The 6,000-nt window shown below is 48.9% G+C and overlaps 1 protein-coding gene across 11 annotated transcripts in view; it reads right to left on the minus strand.

Moving 5' to 3' along the window:
- ZC3H7B (zinc finger CCCH-type containing 7B) overlaps positions 1-5,591 on the minus strand; it is a 53,735-nt gene extending 48,144 nt beyond the window's left edge. For 6 of the 11 annotated variants that reach the window (XM_064155160.1, XM_064155159.1, XM_064155163.1 and 3 more), the window contains exon 1: positions 5,143-5,590. The gene's annotated coding sequence lies outside the window, so the exon portion shown is untranslated. Of the gene's footprint in view, positions 1-478; positions 500-5,142 lie in introns of those variants that run through there. The other 5 variants (XM_064155166.1, XM_064155161.1, XM_064155164.1 and 2 more) reach the window with 3 other exon arrangements.
- Between the last annotated feature and the right edge of the window lie 409 nt (positions 5,592-6,000).

A 6,000-nucleotide genomic window follows, 5' to 3' on the forward strand; every position in this document is an offset into this window, starting at 1 on the left:
TCTGCCACACAAGAAAAGAAGACCTTGGAAAGCACTGTAGCCCAGCTGCCTTTTCCATTAGAACCATTCCTATCATTCTAAGATAATTTAAAACATCTATGGCATATTCAGTCCAGACAGGGTGAAGGGACCTTTAAGGTACGTGAAAATCAATCCTAACAACTCAGCAAGCCCTTATTGATTGTGCTCTGTGCCATGCAAAATGTAGAAGAATTGACACCTGCCCTTTACCAAGGAGAGTTGGGGGAAGGGGCAAAAGCAGGAACAAGAGTAAGGCCAGAAAGAAGTGGTAGCAGAAGGAAGCAAGAGCTTGAAACTGACACTCTGCACTGTGCAAGTCATTAGACATTGGATTTGAGAGCAATCTGGTTTGAGCAGCAGATAGAAGATTTTGAGCAGCTGCATAGGGAATGGGACAGGCAGTGCAGCAAGAAGGAGACAGCCAACAGACAAAGAGAGCGATGAGCAGCATCTTTACCAAGGCTTTCAACAGAAGTGATGGAGGAGGTGGACTTCAGTACAGCACCAACAGAAGGCCTGGAAGGATTTATAAATAACCTGGATAATGAGCAATCAGGAAGAAAAAAGGAAATTTAACATGGAGACTATGAGGTTAACATGATCACTAATGCTACAGGCAGGCAGGCTTGAGGGGTAGAAAGAGAGAAGCAATTAATTTGATAGCTGTCCTCACATGAAATTCTGCAAAGACAGAAAAGAGAACAGGTAAGGTGAAGAGGAGGAGTAGCAACCACTTCCCAAGAGCAGGAAAGTCATGAAAAAGGACAAAGAGACCCAGAAGAGAAGGATCAGGTGGGAAGAGAGCCACCACAGGAAACTACAATAGATAAAATGGAAGGGGAGCAGGCAAGAGTCAGGTGGACCCTCACAAAAGCTCATGGAGGAAGGAGGAATTTCTGGCTTTCTGGTCCTTAAATGCACTAATAGACCTATTATGCCCCAACCAGCCACAGCTTGGATCCTGCTCATAGTTCAGGAGCTCCACTTCAGCTCGGGTTCAGGCCTATTGTGTTGTCTGAGCTATGCTGTAGGTGGATCTGTCCTCAGTCCTATGTCCTGGACAAACCTCAGACCTACACTGTAGGCAGCTTGTCTCTGGCACTATCTCCTACCACTGGGTGGACCATGGACACGATTCATCACCTCACTTCCTTTGGGACTGTTGATAGACTCCTTGTTCTGCCTGTGTTGTTCAGATATAGTGGAACTGTATCCTAGCCAGTGAGGCCACTGCTGGTGGCTATCATCACCTTTGGCTCCCAGCTTGGCCTCCCTGGAGGCACAGACCTGCTCTTGCTGCTCCCTGACATGAGCCATGCTGGAGAGAACAAAACTCAGAGAAGTGAAGCAGCACTCCAGAGATCTGATGAAAAGGGAGATTATTGGGAGAGTGGTTGAACACAGCCTAGGCACCACAAAGTCAATGACTGCAGCCCCAAATCCCTGTTGCACACATTTGCAATTGTCTGTATCCACAAAACAGGTCCTCACCTTGAAAAGCTTCTGACAGGCACAGCCTACTAACAATCTCTGCTTCTGAGCTCAGCTCTTTCAGCACTGCTGCAAGGAGTGAAGAGATCTGTACCTGTTCTCACGGCTACCCTGACCTCACAAGTAAAACATGCTAAACAGCAGGATGTGGGTATGTATTACAATGAGAACTGGTCACTGTTGCTTGCCCACAGAGAAGGGCATTCAAACCTTGCTAAGCAAAAGCTGGAGTGGAGCCAAAGGACTACAGGGAAAGGCTCCAGAATGTCTCCTTCCTAGAGTTACCCAACTCTTCCTGCATCCTGGACCTCTCCTGGCTTTTTCCCTCCTCACATCCATTGCCACTGCATCTGACATGCACATCTCCACCTTTGCTACATGTGGACAGTTGACCAACCTACTGCATCTCTGTAAGTCCCACAATACCCAGCCACAGTTTTGGTTCTTGCTACAAAACCTTCATTAAAAAAAAGACATAACCTCTGAGTCCTGCATGATGATCTCTTTCTGCAGTGACCCTCATCTTCCACAGCAAATGTTCTCCAACCCAAGACCTTCCATTGCCTTCTTTAGATAAAAAATCACAGGCCTGATCTTCCCTCCAGACCACTGCTTGATGCTACTGCCCCACATTCCTCTCTCCTTGCAAGTGGGAGGCCAGCCTCTTGTTAAAGCTGTCAGCATTCAGCTGATGTCAAGACTTTGCATGTAAGGCTCATCTCCTTATGGTAACACCCTCTAAACACCCACCACATGCTGCTGCCCTAACAACTTCTTTCAAGTCTCTTGGGCTGGCTGATAGGTTGGACTGGATGATCTTGGAGGTCTCTTCCAACCTGGTTGATTCTATGATTGATCTTTCCCTTTTGACCTGACTACCCACCAGCACACTCCTCCACGCATGGCAGACCTCTCCACCATCCTGCCTGCCTCACCACTGCTGATGGCTACCATTCGGACTCCTCTTGCTCCTTCTCCCTCGCCACCTCTCCAAAAACTCAGTCACTTCTGCCTGCCTTCATCATTCCAGACTTCTCACTGCATTTCATTCGACCCTCGGACCCAGTCACACACTCATGACCCAAGACACAGCAAGCCACCCATACCTGCAGCACTTCAGTTCTGCTGCACACCATGCCACAACTGATGCAGAATTAAGAACAGTGCCTGTGCAGCTTCTGTTTTCTTGGCCTTTTAAATAGTTTTAGAAACACAGTGGAAAACATTCCATGAAGCAGTGTGCCTAACCAGCCCTTTTCTTTTTCATTCCACCCACCAAATCTGTCTGTCCAGACTTATCTGCTCAAAACACCAGTAGACTTCGACTTCAGACTATTTTTACCCCCACTACAAAGCTTCATTCTTTTAGCCCAGGGATGTTTATCCTCTCTGGTCTAGCACCTAGAGAGGACTTTATTCACAGTTTGTCAATGAGTTACAAACTATTTGCCAAACAGAAATAAAATGCTGCAAATAGGTACAGTGGTTTTCTTGCCTCCTGGATGAAGCATGAGACAGTAGACTCGATCACAAACTGGGTGCATATGCTCTATAGAACACTACAAGGTGAACAGAAAGAGTTGGATTTACCTTATCAAGAACCTGAATGTTCTTCCCAGCCCTGCCAGAGCAGAATGTGGGCAAAGTTTTTTTACATTATATCTCTGGGATGGCAATGAATTCACACTTGACTGACCTCCAGGCTCTGACTGTAACATTTCGGCCAGAAATTAAGGCACCAAGAGGCAAACGGCAGGTTGGAGAGCTGAGGCGGGAGCTCAGCCCCAGGCTGCCTGCACTCTCTTCCAGGCAAAAGGCTCCAGGATGTGCTAGTCTGCAACATGGAGCCTTTCACTGGCTGCAGTGTGCCCACCTCAGCGGTGCAGCGGAGTGAGTAACCAGACTCACACAAACGGGACAAACCGTACAGCCCACGACAAACATGGGCTCCCACTCAGTCCTGCAGCTGCTCTCTGCCATGCCCCACTCCCTGCCTTTCAGCGCTTCCCACAGCCAACAGCTCTCCGAGTACCCACCACCGTGCTGTGCCCAGCAGCTCTCATGAGCCTGCCCTGGTACCCCAAGGTCCCCCCACGGCCTCTCTCTCACACCCCAGCGCGCAGCTAGTCCCAGTCCTGCCCTACAGCACCACTGGGGTTGCTGTCACTGAGCTGCCACCAGCTTCGCCCAGAGATATTTGCAGTTAATGCCGGCAAAGTGGAGACAAGTGCCTCACCCCCAGCTCAAAATCAGAGCAGTGACCGTGAGTTTCGCAGGAGGGGGGTGGAGGCGGTGGTCAAAGTCTCAAGAGGCCGCTCTGGCCCCCATCACCCCGTTTTCTACTCCCTCCAGCCCGTGTGTCCCACACTTAAACACCCCATGAACTGCCGGACACGCACAGCACCCCCGCGCAGGCCATCCTTCCTCCTGCCCCGGCCCGCCAGGCCCCGTTCGAGGGGTACCGCAGTGCAGCCGAGGTGAGGAGGGGAAAAAGGGGTGACGCTACCCGTCCTCCAGCCACCTGCGCTTGGTGTCGTGCCCACCCAGCTCGCCGTCCACTGCCTCGCTTGAAAAATAAATCCCGGCTCTGGTTCGCAAACGGATGGAGCAGGAGTTCCCGCTCGCCTCCTCCCCCCAGTCCCAGCACCAGGCCGCCGATCCCCGGCCTTGCGTAGCGGCCGCCGCGGACAAGAGCGCCACCTCGGCCGGCCAGGGCGGAGAAGGGCCGCCGGCGCCTTCCGTGCTCCCCGCGACGCGGCTGGGCGCCGGCACCCCGGCACCCTCGCCACCTCCGTCTTGCTGGGAGGGGTCCCCCGCGGCTAGAGATATCCAGGCTCCCCCGGAAAAAAGGAAAACCAGCCAAAACATACTCTTCCTCCTTCCCCACCCCCATCCGCTTAAATAAAACCCAAACATTTTCACGAGTCTGGGAAGCGGCTTTGAAATGACAAAAAAAAAAGAGAGCGAGATAAGCTCCCCTGCCACCCGGAAACTGCCCAAAGCATTAAAGAATTTCTTTTGGGGGAAGAAAAAAAAAATACGAAATCCCACAACCTTCTTAAAAACTTTACAAGCCCCTACGGAAGGTGCATCCGAAAAGCTCTTCCACAAGGGCTTCTCTGCTGCTTCTTGTACCAAACAAGAGAGGGGAACTGCAGCCTAAACACAAACCCGAACACAGCTCTCAAGCCTACAAACCGCAAACAGGCACAAATGCAATTAATACTAAGTTTTTCATATAAACCCAGGGTTGGGGTTTTTTTCCCCACCTTAGCTATCCACTTTTAGACTCCCACATTTTTGTCCAGGGGGTGGGATTAGGATCTCTGACGATTATTTTTGTTGCAAACCCCACATTTTTCTTTTCGGCAAGAAGCGCTCCAAAATCTTGCCCGTATTAATTTGTTTTTTTTCCGCCACTTTCCCTTTTATTTATTTATTTTTTTAATGTGTAATTACACAACGCTTCAGCCATGCAGTTCCTATCGGAAACCTTTACTTTCTAATGGAGCGACATCCAGATTTTCTCGTTTCTCAAGTCCACCCTTTTCTACACACACACACACACACGTACGGAATTGGTTTAAGACAAAAACATTAATCTCCCCGAAATAATAATAAAGGACTCACCTCTCCTTGAGTTTTCCCCACACGCACTATGTATAAACTTTCCTTGATAAATGGTATTGTATTACTAGAGATATTATTAATGTATTATTACTAGAAGTAATAATAATAGTAAGTGCTATTTAATTATAGAAGGCAGCATTCTGCTTCTGGATCGGCTGCGCCTGCAGCTCCCTCCATGTGCCTCCTGATCTCTTTACTTTCATTTCCAGGTCTCGCTCGCTCGCTCGCTGGCTCTCAGCTGCACCAGCGAGAGAAAATGCCTCCCTGCATATCCTCTGGGCCCTAGAGGCTACCGCTTTCCATTACAAAAACTCACAGATCTTTCCCTTGTGGTTGGTTTTGAGAATCTTTAAGGTGAATGAAGCTTAAACCGAAAGCGCTTAATTGGTCGAGGCTTCGTTCTTATTTTAATGCAACGTTTTTCTCCTTCGCGATTATCTTAGCCAACATAAAAAATACACCCAAAAGGAAGGAAAGCTGCCTCTGCAGAGTGATTGCATGCATGCGAAGTGCAGCAATGCACTGAATTACGAGACAGCCCCCCCCCCCCCTCTGCCTCCATGGGATTAACATATAGGTGAAGCAGTGACCCCTTTGCTCACCCATAAACTGGAAGGGGGCCAGAGCCATTGCTTACAGCAGGGCAATTATCTATTCCAGCCAGACCTGAGTTACTCGACTCCACCAACTGCTGAGGGGATTCCCTGTAAACAAGGTCTTCTGAAAACATAAATCTTTGAGTAGAAAGCAATATGGAGTGTGTACACATATAACATCATTATTATATTATATACAATTAGGTACCATACAATATACATACATTATAGATCACATAGATGTGTACATTCACGGTAATAC

This window comes from Pogoniulus pusillus, chromosome 15 (genome assembly GCF_015220805.1).
Source record: "Pogoniulus pusillus isolate bPogPus1 chromosome 15, bPogPus1.pri, whole genome shotgun sequence".
Classification (NCBI taxonomy): domain Eukaryota; kingdom Metazoa; phylum Chordata; class Aves; order Piciformes; family Lybiidae; genus Pogoniulus; species Pogoniulus pusillus.